The following is a 23,621-nucleotide window of genomic DNA, read 5'->3' as shown; positions in this document are numbered from 1 at the left end:
CCGTACATTTTTCGGAAAAATGACACATTATCTTTATTCTGTAGGTCCATATGGTTAAAATGATACCCTACTTATATAGGTTGGATTTTGTCATACTTTTGGAAAAAATCATAACTACATGCAGGAAAATTAATACATTTAAAATTGTCCTTTTTTGACCCCTATAACTTTTTTATTTTTCCGCGTACAAGGTGGTATGAGGGCTAATTTTTTTCGCCGTAATCTGAAGTTTTAAACGGTACCATTTTTGTTTTGATCGGACTTTTTGATTACATTTTATTCCTTTTTATGGTATGAAAAGTGACCAAAAATACGCTATTTTGGACTTCGAAATTTTTTTGCGCGTATGCCATTGACCATGTGGTTTAATTTACAATATATTTTTATAGTTTGGACATTTACACATGTGGTGACATCATATATGTTTATTTTTATTATGTTTATATATTTTTTACATGGAATTTGGGAAAAGGGGGTTATTTAAACTTTTAATAATGAAGGGGTTAATGTGTGTGTTTTTAAACTTTTTTTTAAACTTTCTCTTTTTACACTTTTAGTCCCCTTAGCGGACTTTTAGGAAGAATCATTAGATTCCTCATACAGATCACTATAGTTGAATAGAACCATAGTGATCTGTGTGCTCTGCGCTCAAATGATAAAGCCTGGCCCTGCCAGGCTGTATCATTCAGAGAGCCGGAGCCGACACAAGAGCATAGGTAAGCCCTCAGGCTACCTCGGCAGTGGATCGCAACCCCCCCCCCCCCCGCGCGATCGTGCTGTGGGGGGGCGATCCACCCCACTGGACCACCAGGGACTGAATACAGGCACCATTAGACGCCGCTGTCAACTTTGACAGCGTCAATCTAAAGGGTTAATAGAATGTAGGCTATTAACGCCGGCCCCCAGCTGCAGGACCCCGCGTAATACCCGGTTAAGGGCCATTGGACATGTGTACACGTCCATGGTCCTTAAGAGGTTAAAGATCAATGTTGACATTTGCATTAAGTATATATTTAGAAACTGCTAAACATCCAAAAATGAAAGGCCCAAGATATGAGGCATCAGGAAGGCAAGTAGTTGTTGAAATACACAGGATGAGCCAGGAGCAGGCAATCCCAGTAACAAAGAGGGTTTCATAACCCTAATTGATAACCCAAGAGGGTTTCATAACCAACCATAATTGGGAAGTGTTGGTGTAGCAGCATGTTCAATCTACTCTGAGGCATCTGACATTTTTAGTGGACAGACAAGTTCACCTTGGGGTGACTATGGCCCCGGCCGCACTAAACACCCGCTCTGATGGCACATTACTGGAGGGGCAGGACAGCTTTTCCAGGGCAAACTCTTCTAGTTGCGGCCATAAATCAAGTTTGGCTGCCCAGAAGTCCAGCGGATCTTCAATGGTTGTTGGCATGGCCATGTCAAGGTATGCCACCACCTGTTGGTTCAGGTCCTGCTCCATGTCTACCTGCTGCTGATGAGTTGCTTCACTATGCGGGTGAAGAAAGCTACTCATCAGCGACTGTAGACTCAGGCTGCTGCTGATTGAGCTGGCACTGATCCTGCCACCCCTCCCCTCCCCAGCAGCCATGGCAGTGGAAGGTGAGCGCAGAGGGACCCCCGAGTCAGACCTGTGAGTGGATAGACCATGTGGCCGATAGGCATCGGCCAACTGACTACGTAGAATCTGTCTGTAGTAGGTCAGTTTGTCCTCCCTCTCAGTGGGTGTAAAAAAGGCCCCCATTCTGGGACGGTAGCGAGGGTCTAATAATGTGGAGATCCAGAAGTCATCCCGCTGACGAATTTTGACAATTCGGGGGTCACTACGCAAGCAACTGAGCATGCATCGTGCCATTTGCGCCAGTGACTCGGAGGGACTACCTGCCTCCATCTCCACTGCATACTGCCACGGTGTGTCTGGGTCCTCTGTCTCGCCTTCCTCCTCTCCTGTCCGATGACTAGAAACACCGTCCATCTCATCCAACCTAAACTGTGCTCCGCTCTGCCCCTCATAATCCTCCTCCTCCAGTTCAGCACCCACAGGGCTCATGTAGCCTTGAGATGTAGGCACAACGTCTCCATTGCCATGACCAGCCGTGGTTTAAATCATTTGTTGTAGGAAATGTAGGAGTGGAATTACGTCATTCATGGCGTAATCCAGGCGACTTACAAATAATGTGGCTTCCTCAAAGGGCCTCAGCAAACAGCAGGTGTCACGTATGAGCTGCCACTGGTTCACATTGAAGTTACTCAGGGGAGTACTCCTATTTGCTTGGATCATCAAGAAATCGGTGATGGCTTTTCTTTGTTCGTATAGTCTGTCCAACATATGGAGGGTGGAATTCCAACGTGTGGCAACGTCACAAATAAGACTATGTTGTGGGATACTGTTCTGACGCTGCAGCTCAAGGAAGGTGTGCTTGGCGCTGTACGAGTGGCTGAAGTGCATGCACAGTTTTCTTGCTATTTTCAGGATGTTTTGCAAATGGGGTAAAGACTTGAGGAAGTGCTCGACAACCAGATTCAACATGTGTGCCATGCAGGGCGCATGTTTCACTCTTGTCGCAGCGCGGACATGATGTTCTTCCCATTGTCGGTCACCATGGTTCCCATTTCCAGATCTCGTGGAGTAAGCCATACTCGGATTTTTTTCCGAATGAACTTTAGCAGTTCCTCCCCTGTGTGACTCCGTTCGCCAAGGTAAACCATGTGAAGAAAAGCTTGACACCGCCGTGGCCTACACACATGGTACGATGAAGGGACACCGAGATTTGGACATGCAATGGACGCCGAGGACACGGTGGAGTATGAGGAGGCGGAGTTGCACACTGTAACAAGACCAACTGCCTTAGAGCGAGAGAGTGGAGGAGGAAGCGGTGTGACCTGTCCAAGTTGCTGTTGTGGCTGTGCAGGAACCACATTTACCCAGTGGGCCGTAAAAGAGAAGTATTGTCCCTGCCAGTAGTTACTGCTCCACACGTCGGCGCTGCCGTGCACTTTTGAACACACCGACAGGCTCAAGGACTGGCCCACCTTCCCTTGTACAAACTTATGCAGGGCTGGTACTGCCTTCTCCGCACAGAAATGACGGCTTGGGACTCTCCACCTCGGCTCGGCACAAGCCATCAATTCTCTGAAAGGTACAGAGTCCACCACTTGAAAAGGGATGGACTGCAACACCAGCAACTTGGACAGGAGCACATTCAACTTCTGTGCCATTGGATGAGTGGGCGCATACTGTTGTCTCTTGGACATGGCTTCGCCGATGGATTGATGGTGGAAAGGCTGACTAAAAGCGGGAGAAGCAGGAGCGATAGAAGGAGGATTTGACACACAGCTCCCTTCGGCTGAGGTGGTGGAGCCTTGGCTGGATGAAGGAGGGAGAGGATGGCCACTGGGTGATGCAGCAGGCTGGACCACTACATCGGAGCCACGGTTCTCTAAGGCCACTTTATGGTGGCGAAGCATGTGTTGACGCAGGGCTGTGGTGCCGACATTGGGACCCTAGCCACGCTTCACCTTCTCCCGACAGATCTTGCATGTGGCTACGTGAACCTCCTCCGGATGCCTGATGAAAAACTGCCACACCGCCAAGTAGCTGATTTTCCCACCCGCAGTACGCACTAATTGACTGCTACTGGCCCCGTCTCCAGGAACCCCTGTTCCACTGCCTCCAGGAAAGGTAGGCTGCCGCGATGCATGTGGTCTCCCCGGGCACGTTTGGCTCCTGAATTTCCACTCCTGCCACCACGCTGACTGCCAACCGTGCTACCGCCTTGCTGCCTCAAGGGCAACCTACGACTCTCTTCTCCTGATGATAATGAAGCCCCTTCTGCACCCGGCTCCCAATTGCGATCGGCTTAATCATCATCAACAGGTGTGTGCACGTCACTGATGTCCTCCTCAGGTTCCCAAACAGTGACTGCTTCAGGACCCTGAACCCTTGCAACACCGCCTCCCACGTCACTCTCCGCATCACTACTTGGCCGCCTAGCGGAGCAAGCGGCGCATGTCTCCTCCCCTTCTTGGCTGGCCAGTAGCTGCTAACAAAAGAAAGTGGCAACACACGCAATAGAGCTGCTCAGTAACTTATTTTATATATATTCAAGAGATTAATACATCTCAAAAGGAAAAAATAATATTCACCCAAGTGCACCAATAATATTTCAGCAGTGTCCAGACGGAGATTTCATTAGCTCGCCAGGTTCTCAATCTTGATATGACCTGTGTCCATGCGTACGGCCATCTCCTACACCCGAGGGTGTGTAAATGAATGCAATGTTTCAAAGGTAACACCTTCTTTGTCAAGCATCATGTGAGTAACGCTCATCACCATACTAAATACATCTATGGTTCTCGCGAGATCTCAGTTCTACAACGAGAGTACAAAAATTACAAAAAGTATCAAAAGGGTATCAAAAGGGTTAAAAACATATAAAATTACAAAGATCCAGTATATACTAAATTAGTTGTCCCTTCAGTATTCCTTTGAACACTTGTGGGGCATGTCCACTTCTACGATGTAGTAGATTGTTACGATCGCTGCCTTTCACATACAGTGTGGTATCTAGTCCACCTTCTCTATTTTTAATCACTTTTACATCCAAGTAACTAATCTCCTTTTCACTCACTTCTGATGAAAATTCAATAAGGGGGTGACAACTGTTTAAATATTCTACAGACTGTGGACGATGTGTTCATCCTCTGGGCGGGCCCACAGTCTCAGCTACAGACTTATGTAAAATATTTAAATAGTTGTCACCCCCTTATTGAATTTTCATCAGTGAGTGAAAAGCAGATTAGTTACTTGGATGTAAAAGTGATTAAAAGTAGAGAAGGTATACTAGATACCACACTGTATGTGAAAGACAGCGATCGTAACAATCTACTACATCGTAGAAGTGGACATGCCCCACAAGTGTTCAAAGGAATACCGAAGGGACAACTTATAAGAACTAAAAGGATCTGTAGTGATGAAACAGAATTCCAGAGGAATAAAGAGATCATGATTAAAAAGTTTGTACAGAGGGATTATGATGAAAAGGAAATGGAGGAGATAGCCAGGGAAGTAGAAAAAAAACCTAGAGAAGACCTTGGGAAGAATAAAAAGAAAAATCAGAAAAAAGACAATGAGCTAAAAAAAATTTCAGTATATGACTGTCATTCAAAATTGATAAAACAAACTATCTATAAGTACTGGGGACTTCTAACAGCGGACGATAAGATCGCAAGTCTGTTTAGAAATCGTCCGAGATTTATCTATCGAAAAAATAAGTCCCTGGCTAACCATTTGATAAGAGCTGACATTAAAAAGAAACAGGTCAGTAAACAGACTTTTCTGAAAGCAAAGCAAGCAGGAACATTTGCATGTTTATCATGCCAGAATTGCAATGCAATCATCAAAGGAGATGTAGTAGTGCACCCCAAAAAGGGGACTAAAATCCCTATTAAGGGGCGCATGTGCGGCGCTCGCTGAGGAAGACGCACTCTATGTGAGCTCCGTACCGGCCGTGCTCTCTTAGCCTCACTTAGCGCCCTATAGGGCTCCTGAGCAGCAGATTAGCCTCATACCTTCTGCCAACATGTCGGCGAGGGACAAGAAGAAGTCTGGCGGAGATTCCCAGCAGCTTTCGCAGACTATTCCCGAATTGTTCCGGGCGGGCCTGCAATCAAACATGGCGCCGGCGGCACCTCGCGCCGCTACTACCACAGCAGAGGAAGACGACATAGCTGATGTGCCGTCAGCTCTAGTGGATGTGGCGATCCCCATGGACCCTTCTGCTCTTTTCTCCCATATTCAAAAGATGTTTAGAGAGGAACTCTCCAAGGCGGTGATGGACTTTACTAAACAGGTGGGTGAGCTGGGGCAACGGGTGTCGGACCTGGAACTTAAACATGACGGACTAGCTGATGACCTGGAGCATGACAGGCTGGCCCTCACTGACCATGCTGACAAACTGGACGCCCTTGAGCTGAAATTGGAAGACCTTGAGAATAGGTCGAGGCGAGCTAACCTCCGTATTCGGGGACTGCCAGAAAATGTCTCTGACCTGACTCCAGCAGTTACTGGCCTATTTACCGCCCTTCTCCCGCAAGTAGATGTGAGTCAGTTCCGTATGGACAGGATCCACAGAGCCCTCTCACGGCCTAAAAACCAGGACATTCCCAGGGATGTGATTCTTAAACTACACTATGCTGACATCAGGGACCGTATTCTTCAAGCTGCACGTAATGTCTCCCCCCTGCCGGGCATGCCTGTGTCTGTCCACATATATGCTGATCTAGCACCCTCCACACTGGAGAGGCGCCGCACCATGAAACCTATCACTCTAGCTCTGCAGAAGCAACAAATTAGATATAAGTGGGGCTTTCCTTTTAGCCTACAATTTCAGGTCAATTCTCATACCTACCTAGTCCGTACACTCCTTGAAGCTCAAGATGCCTTGCAACGTGAGAAGATAGCCTATGAAGATCAGCCACCCCTACCACCCAGATCGCAAAAATCCAGGAGAGTTTGGCACCGTACTGGATCTAGCCAGAAGCGACGCAGGTCCCTTCCTTCATACCCCGATGGCTGAAGCTACCTGTGACTGTGTTCAGTTACCTCATACCTCACCTACAGAGTATCTCTGGACAATTCATGTCCCCACGGACGCTCTGCTGCCCCTTTACAGATGGACATCTCTGACATGAAGATACCTCAAGCTACCTGTTCCGGCTCTACCCTTGGATCCATCCCTGCCTGTTACTTTTAATTCTCCCCCCCCCCCCCCTTTTTTTTTTTTTGTCTCCTAATACTTATCTATCCCATACAACCCCCTTACTCCCTTTCCTTTTCATCTTCTCTCCACCTCCATCTCCCTTCCCTCCCCGCCTCCCTTTCCCCCCCCCCTCCCCCTCCTTATCCCCCCCCCCTTTTTTTTTTTTTTTTTTCCTTTCCCCCTTTTCATGATCTCGTTGCCTTATACCTGCTGCTCATAACAGTTTTAGGAGGCTTGACGGTCCGGATTACCTTGTTGCCTCTGTGTCCTAGACACATGGGATCGTTGGTCTCGACCAGGCTTCCTGGGAGGACCCTATCCTATACTACTGTACTGTTTGTTTGGTTTTTGTTTCCCCAGTTTGTTATTCCCCTATATGTCTTTTCTTATTATGAGGGCGAACCCTTTTTCCTAACGTACCCTACCAAATGGTTATCCTATCATTCACTGTTATGCTATTTACCAGTATCCCTGGGTCTGTGTACTAGGTGTTTTGTATGTTGTAAGCACTTGTTTTATTTGCTCTGTTATGTGTAGGGTCCTATCACATAATGTAAGGGGCTTTAATTCCCCTCTGAAGCGGAAAAAGGCCTTCCGGGATTATGTTTCCCATAACCCTGACATATTGTGTATCCAAGAATCACATTTCACACCCTCCTCTTTCCCAGCTTTTCTTCATCCAAATTATAATAGAATATTTCAATCTTCATTCATCTCCAAATCTAGGGGAGTAGTGACCCTTCTCCACAACTCATTCCCCTTTTCCGTCACCTCTACTACCTCCGACCCTGAGGGTCGATTCTTAATCCTGGAGGGCCTTTACCATGATTCCCCTATGTGCATAGTTAACACCTACGCCCTTACTGAGGACCCGATCCAATTTTTTGCTACTATATGTCAGAGAGTGATGTCTTTACAGTATGTATCCCTTATTTGGTGTGGGGACTTTAATGTTGTTTTTAATGGAGTACTGGACAGGTCCCATACTGCGGCGTTTAGGAGGTCTGGTGCGCAGCAGCGACTTCTTCAGACTTCCCTTCGTGACGCAGACCTTGGGGATACTTGGAGGGAACATAACCTGACTCAACGTGGGTACTCATATTATTCCCCAGCACATAAACTATACACTAGGATAGACTGGATTCTCACAAACACCTCTTCAATCTCAGCCCTACATTATGCCCGCCATATACCTTGTTCCTGGTCTGACCATGACATGGTTTTCTCTGTCTTCTCGTTCCAACCTCGCGATGCCACACCCTACACTTGGAGACTGAATGAGTCGCTGCTGTGCAGACCACACATTAGGGACAAGATTGCAACAACCTTGACATCATACTTTGCTGATAATGCCACCCCAGAGTCCGACCCGGGTTGGACTTGGATGGCTCATAAAGCCACCATTAGGGGCAAGATAATTGCTATAGCCTCAGGTCTTAGACGCTCACGGCATAAAGCCCAAACATTACTTGAGCATAAATTGGCCAGATTAGTCGTAGCCCATCAACAACTGCCGACTCCATATTTATATCATTCTATACGTTCCACTAAACGCCAATTAAATGCTATCCTTACAGATGACACGGAGAGGGCTCTGAGATGGACCCAGGCGACCTATTATAGGTGGGCCAACAAACCGGACAAATTGTTAGCACACATGCTGAGGAAGAGACAACGCATCAATAGGGTGCACAGAGTCCAGATCAGGCCTGGTGTTTTTTCTTCAAACCCTTCCCGTATCTATGAGTCATTTCATTCTTTCTATATCTCTCTTTACAGCGAACGGTCCCCCCCCTCTCCTTCAATGGTGGACGCCTTTTTGACATCAATGGCCCTGCCGAAGTTGACCACAGAACAGCGGGACTACCTTAACTCCACGATCAATTCTGAGGAAGTAGCGAAAGTAATCTCCGCCCTGAAACTAGGTAAAGCTCCGGGACCCGACGGTCTTTCTGCTCTTTACTATAAGAAATTCTCTGATATCTTAACTCCTCATATCTCCTCTTTCTGCAATAAACTTCTTTCTGGGGCCTCTATGCCTTCTGATTTTCTTCAGGCTTCTATAGTAGTCATCCCTAAGCCCAAAAAGGATCCTCTACTTCCCTCCAACTACAGACCCATCTCCCTCATTAATCTAGACACTAAACTCTTCACATCTATCCTAGCTGGCCGTCTGAACTCCCTACTCCCCGGTCTAGTACATCACGACCAAGTAGGCTTCATACCCGGCCGACAAGCACCTGACAACATTAGAAAAGTTCTAAACATCATTCATTGGGCGGAGACCACTTCCTCTTCTTTGACCCTATTGGGACTTGACATAGAAAAAGCTTTTGATTCTGTATCATGGTCTTACCTGTTTGGAGTCCTTCAACATATGGGTTTCTCTGGCCCTTTTATTCATGCCCTAGGTGCACTATACTCCACTCCTAAAGCTTACCTCAAACTACCCACACCCTCCCCCACTCCCATCAGTATTGAAAGAGGGACACGCCAGGGGTGCCCCCTTTCCCCAGCGCTTTTTGCGTTAGCAATGGAACCACTTGCAATACTCATTAGGGATCACCCGGACATCAGGGGGGTTCAGATAGCCAGCTCTTCCTACCTTACTAACCTTTTTGCAGATGACCTTCTACTCACCCTCACCTCCCCACTGGTTTCTCTTCCCCATCTCTTCTCCCTCCTAGACCGTTTTGCGAGGATATCTGGCTTAACGTTAAACCGATCTAAGTCGGAGGTACTCTATTGCCATACCCCGCCCCATACTCAAAAACTTATATCTCTCAACTTCGATCTACCTGCTGCTTCCTCGTTTATCCCCTATCTTGGGATAGCATTTCCTACTTCCCTCTCATCTCTCTATAACCTAAACTACATTCCTCTATTTAAATCTCTCCAGGCGGACAAGAAGAAGTGGGATCTACCTCACATCTCTTGGATTCACTCTATTAAAATGGTTCTCCTCCCTCGCCTTCTCTACTTATTCCGCACTCTTCCTATTCCTATCCGGGTCCCGGACCTTCGTAGACTTCAGGCGGACATTTTTCAATTTATATGGAAAGGTTGCAGGCCCCGCATTCCACGCAGAAAAATGTATTTCCATAAGTCATTGGGTGGCCTATCAGTACCCAATCTAATTAAATATTTCCAAGCGGCTAGGTTGGCTCAATTGCTGCTTTGTAATGCGAAGAAAGGGCACCCTAGATGGGTATCTCTTGAGAATGACCTCGTAGCCCCATACTCTCTGTGCTCCTTAATGTGGTTAACTGGTCCTATTTCACGTTATCTACCCCAGGTGGCTCTTCTCCCTCGATACTCTCTCCTTCTTTGGAGATCGGTCAGGTTTAAGCTAGCTCTTCAATCCCCTGTCTCTCCCGCTACCCCACTTTTTTCCAACCCTTCTTTCCCCACTGGTCTGGACTCTGTGCGTTTTACGTGGTGGCACTCACAGAAACTATTTAGGGTACATGACTTCTTAGTGAGCCGGCGGCTCATGTCCCTATCCACCTTTAAAACTAGATTTGTACCTCCACCAGAGGAGTGCTTTAGGATTCACCAAATCTTTTCTTTCCTAAGCTCTGTGGTGGGGTCACTAACAGGTTTGACGACTACGACATATGAAGCCATGGCACTATATACACCTCTCCTCCCGGGAACGTTGTCCAGGATATATTCCTCCTTTAACAGACCCCCCCCCTGACAAAAAACTTCCTTACATGTCCCAATGGGAATTGGAATTGCACTTCACTCTTCCTATATCCAGATGGCACTCCTGCTGTGCATACATAACAAGGGGTAGCATGCAAGTATCCTTAGTCGAGACGGCTGTTAAACTTCTGCACCGTGCTTATTATGTCCCTACACGCTTACACGCAATATATCCATCAGTTGCCCCTGAATGCTTTAGAGGTTGTCTAGTCCCAGGAACAATGGGTCACATCTGGTGGCAGTATCCTAGGGTTACCGCCCTCTGGAGGTCCATAGTTGAAGTGATACGCTCCATACTACATATACGTTGGCCTTTGAACCCCACAACTTGTTTGCTGGGGGATAGACCATCACATGTTAGATTTGCCCCTTTTAAATTGGCCCAATTTATAATGCTAGCCACTAGAATTCATATTGCCTCCAGATGGCGGTCTCCCCTGCTCTCCTTCTCCGCTGTAATGGATAGGGTAAACTCCATAATGCTTTCAGAAAAAATGGCCGCGGTGAGAGAGGATAGACTGGACCTGTTCTACAAAATATGGCAACCATGGCTAGACTCCCCCCATACTGCGGATGTATCATTCTATTTACGTTTGTAGTCTATACGACTTCCCCTATGCTACTATGGGTCCCACTTACCCAGACGGATACTGTGGACAGTGATAACTTTAGATGCTTGCCATATGATAAGAGCTCTATTGTACACTGGTTCCCTTCATACCCCTTTACATTGGTGTAACCATGCCCTTTCACCTTGTTTTTTATTCCCTGTTGGATTTTTCTGTACATCTTTTTATATATACTGTTGTCACACTTGATGGTATCCTGTACAGGATTACACATTGAGAAGCTTGTACCTTGTTTCTTATGTCTCAATAAAATATTTTGTTGGATACTAAAATCCCTATTAAGGGGTGGCATTCGTGCAATAGCACTAGTGTTGAGCGGCATAGGCCATATTCGAATATGCGATATAGCACCCAAGTGATTTATTTTCTTAAATGCCCTTGTGGTATGGGTTATGTTGGCCAGACCACAAGGAGCATTAAGCAGAGAATCAACGAGCATAAAAGCGCTATTAGATCTTATCAAAAAGAACAGGACAATGTGAACAGGAACAAAGGTGATGCGGTAATTAAAGAAAAATGTTAAACCAGTGTAGCGAGGCATTTTGCTGAACATAGACACCATGTAAATGAGCTTAGATGGCAGATACTGGAGAACGTGGAGGGAGAAAATAAAGAACATATAAAAATGAACCTATTGAGAAATGAGGTACGCTGGATACAGAAACTGGGCACTTTAAAACCGGACGGAATTAATGAGATCTGCAACTTCAATGTGTTTCTATAATTTAGTATATACTAGATCTTTGTAATTTTATATGTTTTTTAACCCTTTTGATACCCTTTTGATACTTTTTGTAATTTTTGTACTCTCGTTGTAGAACTGAGATCTCGTGAGAACCATAGATATATTTAGTATGGTGATGGGCGTTACTCACATGATGCTTGACAAAGAAGGTGTTACCTTCAAAACGTTGCATTCATTTACACACCCTCGGGTGTAGGAGATGGCCGTACGCATGGACACAGGTCATATCAAGATTGAGAACCTGGTGAGCTAATGAAATCTCCGGCTGGACACTGCTGAAATATTATTGTGCACTTGGGTGAATATTATTTTTTCCTGTGAGATGTATTAATCTCTTGAATATATATAAAAGAAGTTACTGAGCAGCTATATTGCATGTGTTGCCACTTTCTTTTGTTGGACACATTTTTTCAGAGTTCAGAGCGCTCAGGTGTAACCACGCTAATCCCATGCATATGGCCCCCAATCATTATCTTTATGGCCAGTAGCTGATGACTGTCCTCTATTAGATTGTCCTCAGTAAATAGTGGAGCTGAACTCACAGCATAAGATACTTCTTTAGGAGAGGGAACAGTATAGGACAAAGGCAATGGGAGGACAGGGACTGCTCCCGAGCCATGCCAACTAAGGGTTGTGTCTGAGAAACCCACCGACTGTTGACTTGGGGTGTCAGATGTCACTTGTGATGCTGTGGATGAGCGTGTTAACCAATCGACAACGGTAGATGGGTTGCTGGTCGAGACACGACCGCTGGCTGATAATGGGAGCTCAGGCCTCTGGCTGCGACTCCTGCTGCCACTTGCCCCTAGTCTACTTCCAACTCTGCCTGAAGTATTTAGGTCTCTGCCACTCCTTTGTGTACGTCCTGGCACTTCTCTGCCTGACATACTTAGTGTGTTTATGAGGGTATTACAATACGCTACACTACTCTTTAACCCGATAACGACCATGGACGAGTATAGACGTCCAGGTTGGCGGGCGTTCCCGCACCTGGACGTCTATACTCGTCCATTCTTCTCGTGGGTGCTGCCCAGTGCACCCACGAGATCGCGGCAGGGACTCGGCTGTATCACACAGCCGGGACCCTGCTGCACTGCCAGGACCGAAGTAAACTTCGGTCCCGGCAGTTTTAACCCTTACAGCCGCGGTCGGAAGTGACCGCGGGCTGTAAGAGTTATGACAGAGGGAGGGAGCTCCCTCTGTCACTCCTGCAGCACCCCGCATCGCGATCGCGGGGTGCTGTGTGTAATACGCGGCTGGCCGGGACCTGCCGCACTGCCGGGAGTGAAGTTCACTTCACTCCCGGCAGTTTAACCCTTACAGCCGCGGTCAGAAGTGACCGCGCGCTGTAAGGAGTTCTGACAGAGAGAGGGGGCTCCCTCTGTCTCTCCTGCAGCACCCCGCAGCGCGATCGCGGGGTCCTGTGTGTGGCCGCACTGCCGGGAGTGAAGTTCACTTCACTCCCGACAGTTTAACCCCTACAGCCGCGGTCAGAAGTGACCGCGCGCTGTAAGGAGTTCTGACAGAGGGAGGGGGCTCCCTCTGTCTCTCCTGCAGCACCCCGCATCGCGATCGCGGGGTGCTGCTTCATACCTGGGCTGCCGGGGGTCCTACAAAGGCCCCCAGGTCTGCCCTGGGTATTGCCTGTCCCTGATATGCTGCCTGCTAGTGAAAACTGGCAGGCAGCATATAACTGCAATGCTTTGGAATACTAAGTATTCCAAAGCATTAAAAAGTGTAAAATTAAATAAATAAATAAAAGTGTAAAAATAAATAAAAATGTAATAAAAGTGTAAAAAAAATATATATTAAAAATACATTTATTAAATTAATCTAATTGAAAAAAAAGCATAATGTGTAGGATCGCATTGGCGGACATCCGCAGCATGTAATATGCTGCGGATGTCCGCCACGTGATCCTACACATTATGCAGCAGTCACGGTAATGAGCTCGCTGCTGCGGCTGGGTAGCTTTGTGCGTCCACTCATAGCGGCGGATTTTCCGCCAGCAGTCATGAGCGGACACACTGAGCTACCCAGCCGCAGCAGTAATGGATATATTCGCCATGAGCGGGTGCTTATTCCCACAACATGGCGGATATATCCATCAGGAGCCTTAACTGTCACAGACAGACGTGTTATACTGCCAGCCGACCAGCCAATAACTTGTAGGGGTGCGGTATATAAATGGGGTCACTTGTGGGGGTGGGGGTACTGTTCTGCCCTGAAAGCCAAATGGCGCTCCTCTCCTTCTGAGTCCTACCACGCGGCCAAGGAACCACATATGGCCAAAGCGGGGGTATTTCCGAACATGGGACAAGCAGCTAAATAAAATATAGGATGCATTTCTTTCAATATCAGAAGTGATGTACAAAAAATATGCCCCCCAAATGATGCATTTGTGAAAAATTGCAATTTTCAAATTTTTTACACTGACTTTGTAATAATTCCTGCCAAAAAACTATGGAGTTAAAATACTCACTGTACCCCCTAGCGAATACCTTGAGGGGTCTAGTTTTTAAAATGGGGTCATTTGGGGGGGGGGGGTGTTCCTATGTTCTACTACCTTTTAATTTCTGAAAACCTTGCATAGCACATAAAAAAAGATGTACTTTTCAAATTTTCAAAATTTTCAAAATTTCAAGTTAAATTGTTAGGGTTCTAACTAATTTAAAGTGTTAATTAAAAACTAAAAAATGACGTCAAAATAAAGTAGACATCTGAAAGTATAAGTTTCATGAACTATTTGGTCAGTAAGTATAAATATATGCAACCAATTAGTGTTAAAATAGCAAAAAATCGTAATTTTTTGTAAAAATTTCATGATTTTTTGCATTGTAAAAAAAAACTACAAATGATATCGGCTTACTTTTACTATGTACATGAAGGACAACTTGTGACAAAAAAAAAATGTCAGAATTATCGTGATTGGCAAAACGTTACCAGAGTTATTCTCTAATAAAGACAGACATCCCCGATTTGAAAAAGCAGGCCTGGTCTTTCAGGGGCGTACAGGTTTATTTGCATTGGTCCTTAAGGGGTTAAACAGTATTTGTCTAGAACAGCAGCAGGTGATTACTTACGGCTGTCCTTTCACAGTATGCAGGCACTTTACAGATTAACAGGTACAAGATGGTAGACTACTTGGATGTACGTATGCGGTATGCACTGAAGTGGGCAGTAATATTCACAACTATACGCAGAAAAAACTCAGTTTTTTTAAAAACACCAGCCGGTGAATACTATTGTTTGGACTTCGACACTATGGAGCCCCTTGACAGATTAACAGGTACTAAATGGTACAATACTTGGATGTAACTATGCGGTATGCACTGTTAAGGGCAGTAATATGCTCTACTAAACATAGAAAAAACTCTATTTTTTAAAAACACCAGCTGGTGAATAATATTGTTTGGACTTTGACGGTATGTAGCACCTTGACAGATTAACAGGTACTAAATGGTACAATGGTACAATACTTGGATGTACTTATGCGGTATGCACTGATGAGGGCAGTAATATGCTCAGCTATACGCAGAAAAAAAACTGTATTTTTTTAAAAACAACAGCCGGTGAATAATATTGTTTGGACTTTGACAGTATGAAGCACCTTGACAAATTAACAGGTACTAAATGGTATAATACTTGGATGTACCTATGCGGTATGCACTGATGAGGGCAGTAATATGCGCAACTATACGCAGAAAAAACTCTGTAATTTTTAAAAACACCAGCCGGTGAATACTATTGTTTAGACTTTGACAGTATGGAGCCCCTTGACAGATTAACAGGTACAAGATGGTACACTACTTGGATGTACCTATGCGGTATGCACTGATGAGGGCAGTAATATGCGCAACTATACGCAGAAAAAAAGTTAATAATCAAGGAGTGACAACACGGTTAAAAAATCGGAATAAACCCCCCAAAAAAGCAAGTGAAAACAGCAGTGAACACCCTATAGGAGGAAATCCCAGCGGGGACCCCAAAGAAAAAAAGAGAGGAAAAGAAATTGAAAGCAAAGAAAGACAAGAAGAAAGTGACATGGAACAAGTAAAAAGTGATTCATGTGCAGTTATTAATCTCACAGACAAAACTTTGGACGAGGGCACCATAATCCTTTTGTCGAGGGGCCTTAATTTTTGTTTAACGGAAGATTTTGATGTGGTGGATTTTGAAGTGGACTTGTTCAAATCCACTAGAAAGCTTAATCTTAGGAAAATCTATGTCAATAAAAATGCCTCCCAGAGTCGGCTGGAGGGAGAAATCCCCGCAGTCATAGGGCCGCTTGGCTTTAGTTTTCTGCAAAATGCCACCATTTCAGAGTTAGAATGCTTAGACAACCTGATTGATTTGCAAGAGGGACTTGACAATAACCCAGAATGTGAAAGGGATGTTATGATGCTAGAAGAATTTAAGGGAGGTTTAACATCTACGTTTTGTCCTCAAGTAACTCCAGGCAGTAATTTGGATATATTCCACAATAGAATGCTCAAAGACGTAAAATCATTGATCTATAAAAAAAATAAAGATGTCTGCAATCTCAGCTATGGTGAAAGGTCTGCTTTAGAACGGCTTAAAAAAATGAACGATGTCGTAATTAAAAAATCCGACAAAGGGGGCAATGTCGTGGTAATGTCCAGCATTTATTATCAAAAAGAAGCTGCACGGCAGCTGGGCAACCCCCACACATACCTGAGATTGCAGACAAACCCTATCCCTAAGATCCAGACTAATTTGCGTACACTGCTTAGGAAAAATGTAGAAAGAGGAATACTCTCCAAAGGAAAAACAAAGAAACGTATTCCTTCTTTTCTCTCCTACCCGAGATGGTACTTCTTGCCGAAGGTGCTTAAGACCTTGCAAACCCCCCCCCCCCCCCCCGGACGTCCTATCGTCTCGGGGAAGGGGTCAGTCACAGAGCCACTCTCAAAATACCTTGAGTGGCTACTGCGACCCCTTCTGCAAGAAGTACCATCGCTGGTTAAGGACACAAACCAGTTTCTCGTGTGCATTCAGGACCTGCCTTGCTCTGAAAATGTCATATTGGCCTCTATTGATATAGAGAGTTTATACACGAGTATAACACAAAAAAGAGGTGTTGAATGCATACGCCAAATTCTGACATGTACAGATAAAACTGAAAATACCATTGATTTCATATGTGAATCCCTTTCTTTTGTACTGGAGAACAATACCTTTCAATTTGATGAGGTGTGGTACAGGCAGATTGGGGGTGTAGCTATGGGCACCCCCGTCGCCTGTACCTTTGCAAATCTATACGTTGCTGCGTTCAAAAGCAAATATGTCTTCTCTGATCAGAATCCCTTCCTGAAGTCCATCAGATGCTATCTCCGGTTTGTAGACGACGTCTTCATAGCCTGGGATGGCACACTGGTGGACTTCGGGGAGTTCGTGGAGTATTTGAACACAAGTAATGACATGAACCTGAAATTCACGAGTGAGGCCGACAAGAGCAAAATGGAATTTTTGGACGTCCTAGTCGAATAAAAAAATGGTAATATCTGCACCTCTGGATTCAGAAAATCCATGGCTTCTAACTCCCTTCTTCAGTTCTCCAGCTATCACCCTGATCATGTTAAAACTTCCCTACCGTATGGACAATTTTTACGCCTACGTAGAATTAATAACACAAATGATACATTTTTGGAACAAGCTGGAGAGCTGAAGAGGAGACTGGAGGCTCGTAAGTATCCTGAAAAATTGCTGAATGAAGCCCTTGAGAGAGCTTTTGCTCAGGATAGGAGAAATCTCCTCTTCAAAAAACTCAAAAAGATAAAAAAATGAACAGCCTTGCTTTTCTTTTTCTTTTAAGTTCAGCCCCCTTGAAAAATTCATTAGATCCGCTATACACAAGTACTGGCCTCTAATCATGAATGATAATGATCTAGGTAAAATCGTTAATGCTAAACCACTGGTCACCTTCAGACGTTGTAAAAATCTTAAGGATGTTGTTACTATTGGCAACTTCCCCTCTAAACCAAGAAATAAAGATTGGCTTACCAGAGCTGGGCTCCTGTATCTGGTGTCCACATTTAAAGATAGGAAAAACGGTCTTTGTAGGAGGTGAAGAAATTCCTGTTAAAATGCTTATTACCTGCAGAACCCAGTGGGTAGTATATGTTATGATTTGTGCCTGCGGGAGATTCTATCTAGGGAGTACGAAACGATCTATGAACATCCGTTTTAGGGAACATGTATACTCTATCAGATCCAGAAAAGGAGTCCCTAGGTTCATCGAACATATGAATTCCATTCATAACGGCTTGCATGATACTCTAGTTTTTCAGGGCTTGGAGGTTGTCCGCTGCAAAGAAAATCAAGATAGAAAGAAAACTTTGCTACAGGTAGAAGCTAAATGGATTATTAAACTTGATGCAGCGGGGAACTTAATGAAAGCGGGGAACTTAATAAAAGACTGGACTACAGTGTATTTTTATAATATAATTGTTAGTGTTGCATTGTTTCAGCCTTATGCCTTTCTGTTTTGGCTTTTAAATTTTGTATCACTTTTTGTATCTATTTGTACACCTGTCCCCTACACGTCACCAGGTAGGAGTAGCTTTAAGGTTGACGTGTAGCCGGAACAGGTAGGGTCTGAAGAAGCTGTTACCCGGCTCACAGCTGTTTGGCTGTGGCTCCCGATGTTCGTGCTCGTATGTCTGCACTGTTGAAATAAAGGAAACGTTTTTACTGCATCCCGGTGAGTGACGTCCCTGTTACTTCTCTACTATGCACACTAAATGGTACAATACTTGGATGTACCTATACGGTATGCACTGATGAGGGCAGTAATATGCCTAACTATACGCAGAAAAAAATCTGTATTTTTGTAAAACACCAGCCGGTGGATACTATTGTTTGGACTTTGACCGTATGAAGCACCTTGACAGCTTAACAGGTAATGAATGGTACAATACTTGGATGTACCGATGCGGTATGCACTGATGAGGGCAGTAATATGCGCAACTATATGCAGAAAAAATAAGTATTTTTTAAAAACACCAGCAGGTGATTACTTTTGCCAGGAGTCAGGGCTTTCCCTGTATCTAGACTTGTTACAGATACAGAATAGTAGACTGCTTTGATGTAGGCATGTGTTATGCACGTTTGAGGGCAGACAAATGCACTACAGTCCGCTGAAAAATAACGTATTTATGAACAGCAGCAGGACCCAACAGTGCAGCACCACAATAAAAAAAATACAGGGATTAAACCCTAAATTGCACTCTGTCACACAATTCTGAGCAGCAGAAGATTTGTGGAGAAAAAAAATACTGAATTGCGCTGAAAAATGAGGTGGTAAGGTGGTAATGGTTGATAAAGTTCAGGCAGCTTGGAGATCTGTATGAGGCAGCTAACTGCCCCTCTCTGCTGCAATGCTCAATAACGTGAATAGGAGGTTTAGCTATCAATGATCCTTCCCAGTGTAACAGCAAAGCATTCTGTACTCTTGCCTTTCCCTAATGCTGAAGTGAGTAGCAGTTGCAGTGTAACGCTGTGGTATAAGCTATTCACACACACGCAGTCCCGTTCTCTCTATCTCTGAGTGCATAGACGAAATGAAGTGAGGCAAGATGGCTTCCGATTATATAGGGGCTGTGACATCACAGGGGTCAATGAATGCTCATAGGCTGCATCTCACATGTGATTCAGGGTCATCCCGCCTACCTTCATTCCCGCCACTGTTTCCTGCCCTCCCATAATCCCCTGCCCCTTGTACTCACACGGGGATGCGCCATTTTTGGTCTCCAATAGCCTGGGACGCTGTAAAATGAAGTTTAATGAAGTGATTTGCACGATCGAATCACGGCGATATTCGCATTTGTTGCAAATCGCATATTTCATGAAATTCGTAACGAATTTGGGTTCGTCAGCTTCGATTCGCTCATCTCTAGTTATTTTCAGTCTGACAACAGTGCTCTCTGCTGACACCTCTGTATATGTCAGGAGCTGTTCAGAAGAGGAGATGTTTGCTATGGGGATTTGCTCCTACTCTGGACAGTTCCTGACATGGACAGCAGAGGGCACTGGGGTCTGACTGGAAAGAACAACACAACTTAATGTGGAGCATACAGCAGCTGATAAGTACTGGAAGGAGGAAGATTTTTAACTTTTTGGCACCAGTTGATTTAATTTTTTCTCCACCAGAGAACACCTTTAAGTCTTGGGTCCCACCAAGTGATTTGTGTGCTTCATATCCTGCAGCAGTGGAGTCCAACCTGTGGTTCTCCACCTGTTGCAACATTTCCAAGCGTGCCCCGGCAGCCAATGGTAACAGCTGCAAAGAAGTGAAGTAAAGAATGGAAGGGGGATTTATCAATGCTTGACACAATAATACGCAATCCAAACTTTCTGCTGTAGCATTAGTGGTGCAGCAGATTTCCCCATATTTTCTGCAGAGGAATTCGGCTTACAAAATAAGTAGTGTGAATGAGCCTCTGAACCTATTCTTTTGAGTTCTTTTTCAAGCAATAAAAGGAAATTAAATTTATTGTAAAAATCTGAATGTCTTAACTTGCCTTTTTTCCAGTAAACCAGTGTTTGTCTATATACTGCAGTACAAAATAGACATTTCTTCCTTTTTTAACCAATCTCTCCACCTGCAGTTCAGTCTTTGCTTATCAGGACCTATGTGTCTTTAGAATATATTACTTTGCAACCAATTCCCGTCAGTGATATCAATCCCAGTGACTAGTATTTAAGCCTTCTAGCTACTGCAGTGCCCTTTAGCAAATGGAAAAGATAACCAGTCATGTTCATTCCAAGGTACATTGAAAACACATTGTTTTTTAGGCCTAGCATTTAAGGAACATCAAGAAATAGACATGGGTTAATTAAATTACATGCTCCTTGGTTTATTAAGTAATTCGTTGTTCACAGCAAAGCAAAGACTAAAATGAGACAATGCACACCTGCACAACATCATTATGTATAACAATAAGGCCTCATGCAAACAGCCATGTTAAAAATAAAAAGGAGCCAGATTAGGGCTGCATAGATGTGTATTATGCCTCTTGTGTATCTCTGTTTGCCTCAGTTTCTGCCATGCTTTATTAGACTCAGTATGTATTAAACGGGTTGTCTAATGAGGAAATGTATATACAACTGTATAACAAGTAAACATTGGTTTTAAAGTTTATTTTACAGCGTTGCTGCTGTCTTTCATGCTTTGCTTCAGCTTCTGATGCAAAATGTTTGCTTGTTGTCTTTATAAGCCCAGCTTCCTATCTAGTATACATTATGTAACTGACTTCCTGTCACTGCTGTATACTCTATCTGACAATTTATCCAACCACATCTCTCTTCCACTGTGTGGAAGTCTCCCGAGGGTAAAATGAGCAAGGTTTTAGTCAAGAAAGTAAAGTGGAAATGATTTAAGGGGTTATATAGGAAAAAAAACTTATAATTTCAGTACTTATGAGCTGCACAAGTTCTTTTCTGTCTAATTGCTCTCTGATGACACCTGTCTCAGGAATTGTCCTGAGTAGAATAAAATCCCCATAGCAAACCTCTTCTACTCTCTACAGTTCCAAGACAAGCAGAGATGTCAGCAGAGAGCACTGTTGCCAGACAGAAAAGAACAACCCAACTTCAGCAGCTGATAATTATTGGAAGGATAAATATTTTTTAATAGAAGCAATTTACACAACTGTTTAACTTTCTGGAGCCAGTTGATGTAAAAAAAAAAAAGTTTTTTTTCCTGGAATACCCCTTTAGGATGGGTAAATTTCTAGCTCGAGTGTACAACAAGAGGAAGTACAATAAAGGATGTACACAACACAGGAAGTTGGGCTAATAGGAGCATTATTGTTTTAAATTCCTTACTCGATAAAGTACCAGAGGGCAATCCAGTGGACCTTGGCTCTAAAACAATAATAGACCAGAAAGGACCAATACAGTGGGGCAAAAAAGTATTTAGTCAGCCACCAATTGTGCAAGTTCTCCCACTTAAAGAGAAGAGAGAGGCCTGTAATTTTCATTATAGGTATACCTCAAGTATGAGAGACATAATGAGAAAAAAAATCTATAAAATCACACTGTCTGATTTTTTAAGAATTTATTTGTAAATTATTGTGCAAAATTCTTCAGAAGGCTTTGACACACTGTTGCTGCTATTTTGGCCCATTCCTCTATGCAGATCTCCTCTAGAGCAGTGATATTTCCGGGCTGTCGTTGGGCACCACGAAATTTCAACTCCCTCCAAAGCTTTTTATGGGGTCGAGATCTGGATACTGGCTAGGCCACTCCAGGACCTTGAAATGCTTCCACTCCTTCATTGCCTGGGCAGTGTGTTTGGGATCATTGTCATGCTGAAAGACCCAGCCACATTTCATCTTTATGCCCTTGCTGATAGAAGGAGGTTTTCACTCAAAATCTCATGATACATGGCTCCATTCATTGTTTCCTTTACACAGATCAGTCGTCCTGGTCCCTTAGCAGAAAATCAGCCCCAAAGCATGATGTTTCCATGCCCATGATTCACAGTAGGTATGATGTTCTTTGGATGCAAACTTCAGACGGGCCCGGACATGTACTGGCTTAAGCAGGGGGACACATCTTGCATTGCATGATTTGAGTCACTGGCGGCGTAGTGTTACTGATGTTAGCCTTTGTTACTTTGGTCCTAACTCTCTGCAGGTCATTCACTAGACCCCCCCCCCCCCCCCCCTCTGTGGTTCTGGGATTTTTGCTCACAACTCTTGTGATCATTTTGACATCACGGGTTGAGATCTTGCACGGAACCCCAGATCGAGGGAGATTATCAGTGGTCTTGTATGTCTTCCATTTTCTAATAATTGCTCTCACAGTTGATTTCTTCACATCAAGCTGCTTGCCTATTGCAGATTCAATCTTCCCAGCCTGGTGCAGGTCTACAATTTTGTTTCTGGCGTCCTTTGACAGCTCTTTGGTCTTGGCCATAGTGGAGTTTGGAGTGTGACTGTTTGAGGTTGTGGACAGTTGTCTTTTATACTGATAGCAAGTTCAAACAGGTGCCATTAATACAGATAACGAGTGGAGGACAGAGGAGACTCTTAACCCCTTAAGGACTGAGGGTTTTTCGGTTTTTGCACTTTTGTTTTTTCCTCCTCACTTTTTAAAAATCATAACCCTTTAAATTTTGCACCTAAAAATCCATATGATGTCTTATTGTTTGCGTCACCAATTCTACTTTGCAGTGACATCAGTCATTTTACCCAAAAATCTACAGCGAAATGGAAAAAAAATCAATGTGCAACAAAATTGAAGAAAAAATGCCATTTTGTAACATTTGGGGGCTTCTGTTTCTAGGCAGTACATTTTTCAGTAAAAATGACACCTGATCTTTATTATTTAGGTCCATAAGATTAAAATGATACCCTACATGCACGGAAATTTATACGTTTTAAATTGTCATCTTCATTTTTGCGCCGTGATCTGACATTTTTAGCGGTACCATTTTTGTATTGATCGGACTTCTTGATCGCTTTTTATAAATTTTTTAATGATATAAAAAGCGACCAAAAATGCGTTATTTTGGACATTGGAATTTTTTGGCGCGTACGCCATTTCCTGTGCAGTTTAATTAATGATGTATTTTTATAGTTTGGACATTTATGCTCGTGGTGATACCACATATGTTTATATTTATTTTTATTTACATGGTGTTTTTTTTTTTTATGGGAAAAGGGTGGTGATTTGAACTTTTATTAAAGAAAGGGTTAAATCTCATTTATTAACTTTTTTTACACTTTTTTTGCAGTGTTATAGCTCCCA

Source organism: Hyla sarda, chromosome 10 (genome assembly GCF_029499605.1).
Source record: "Hyla sarda isolate aHylSar1 chromosome 10, aHylSar1.hap1, whole genome shotgun sequence".
Classification (NCBI taxonomy): Eukaryota; Metazoa; Chordata; class Amphibia; order Anura; family Hylidae; genus Hyla; species Hyla sarda.
The sequence above is the reverse complement of the archived record's forward strand: the minus strand, read 5'-3'. Positions refer to the sequence as shown.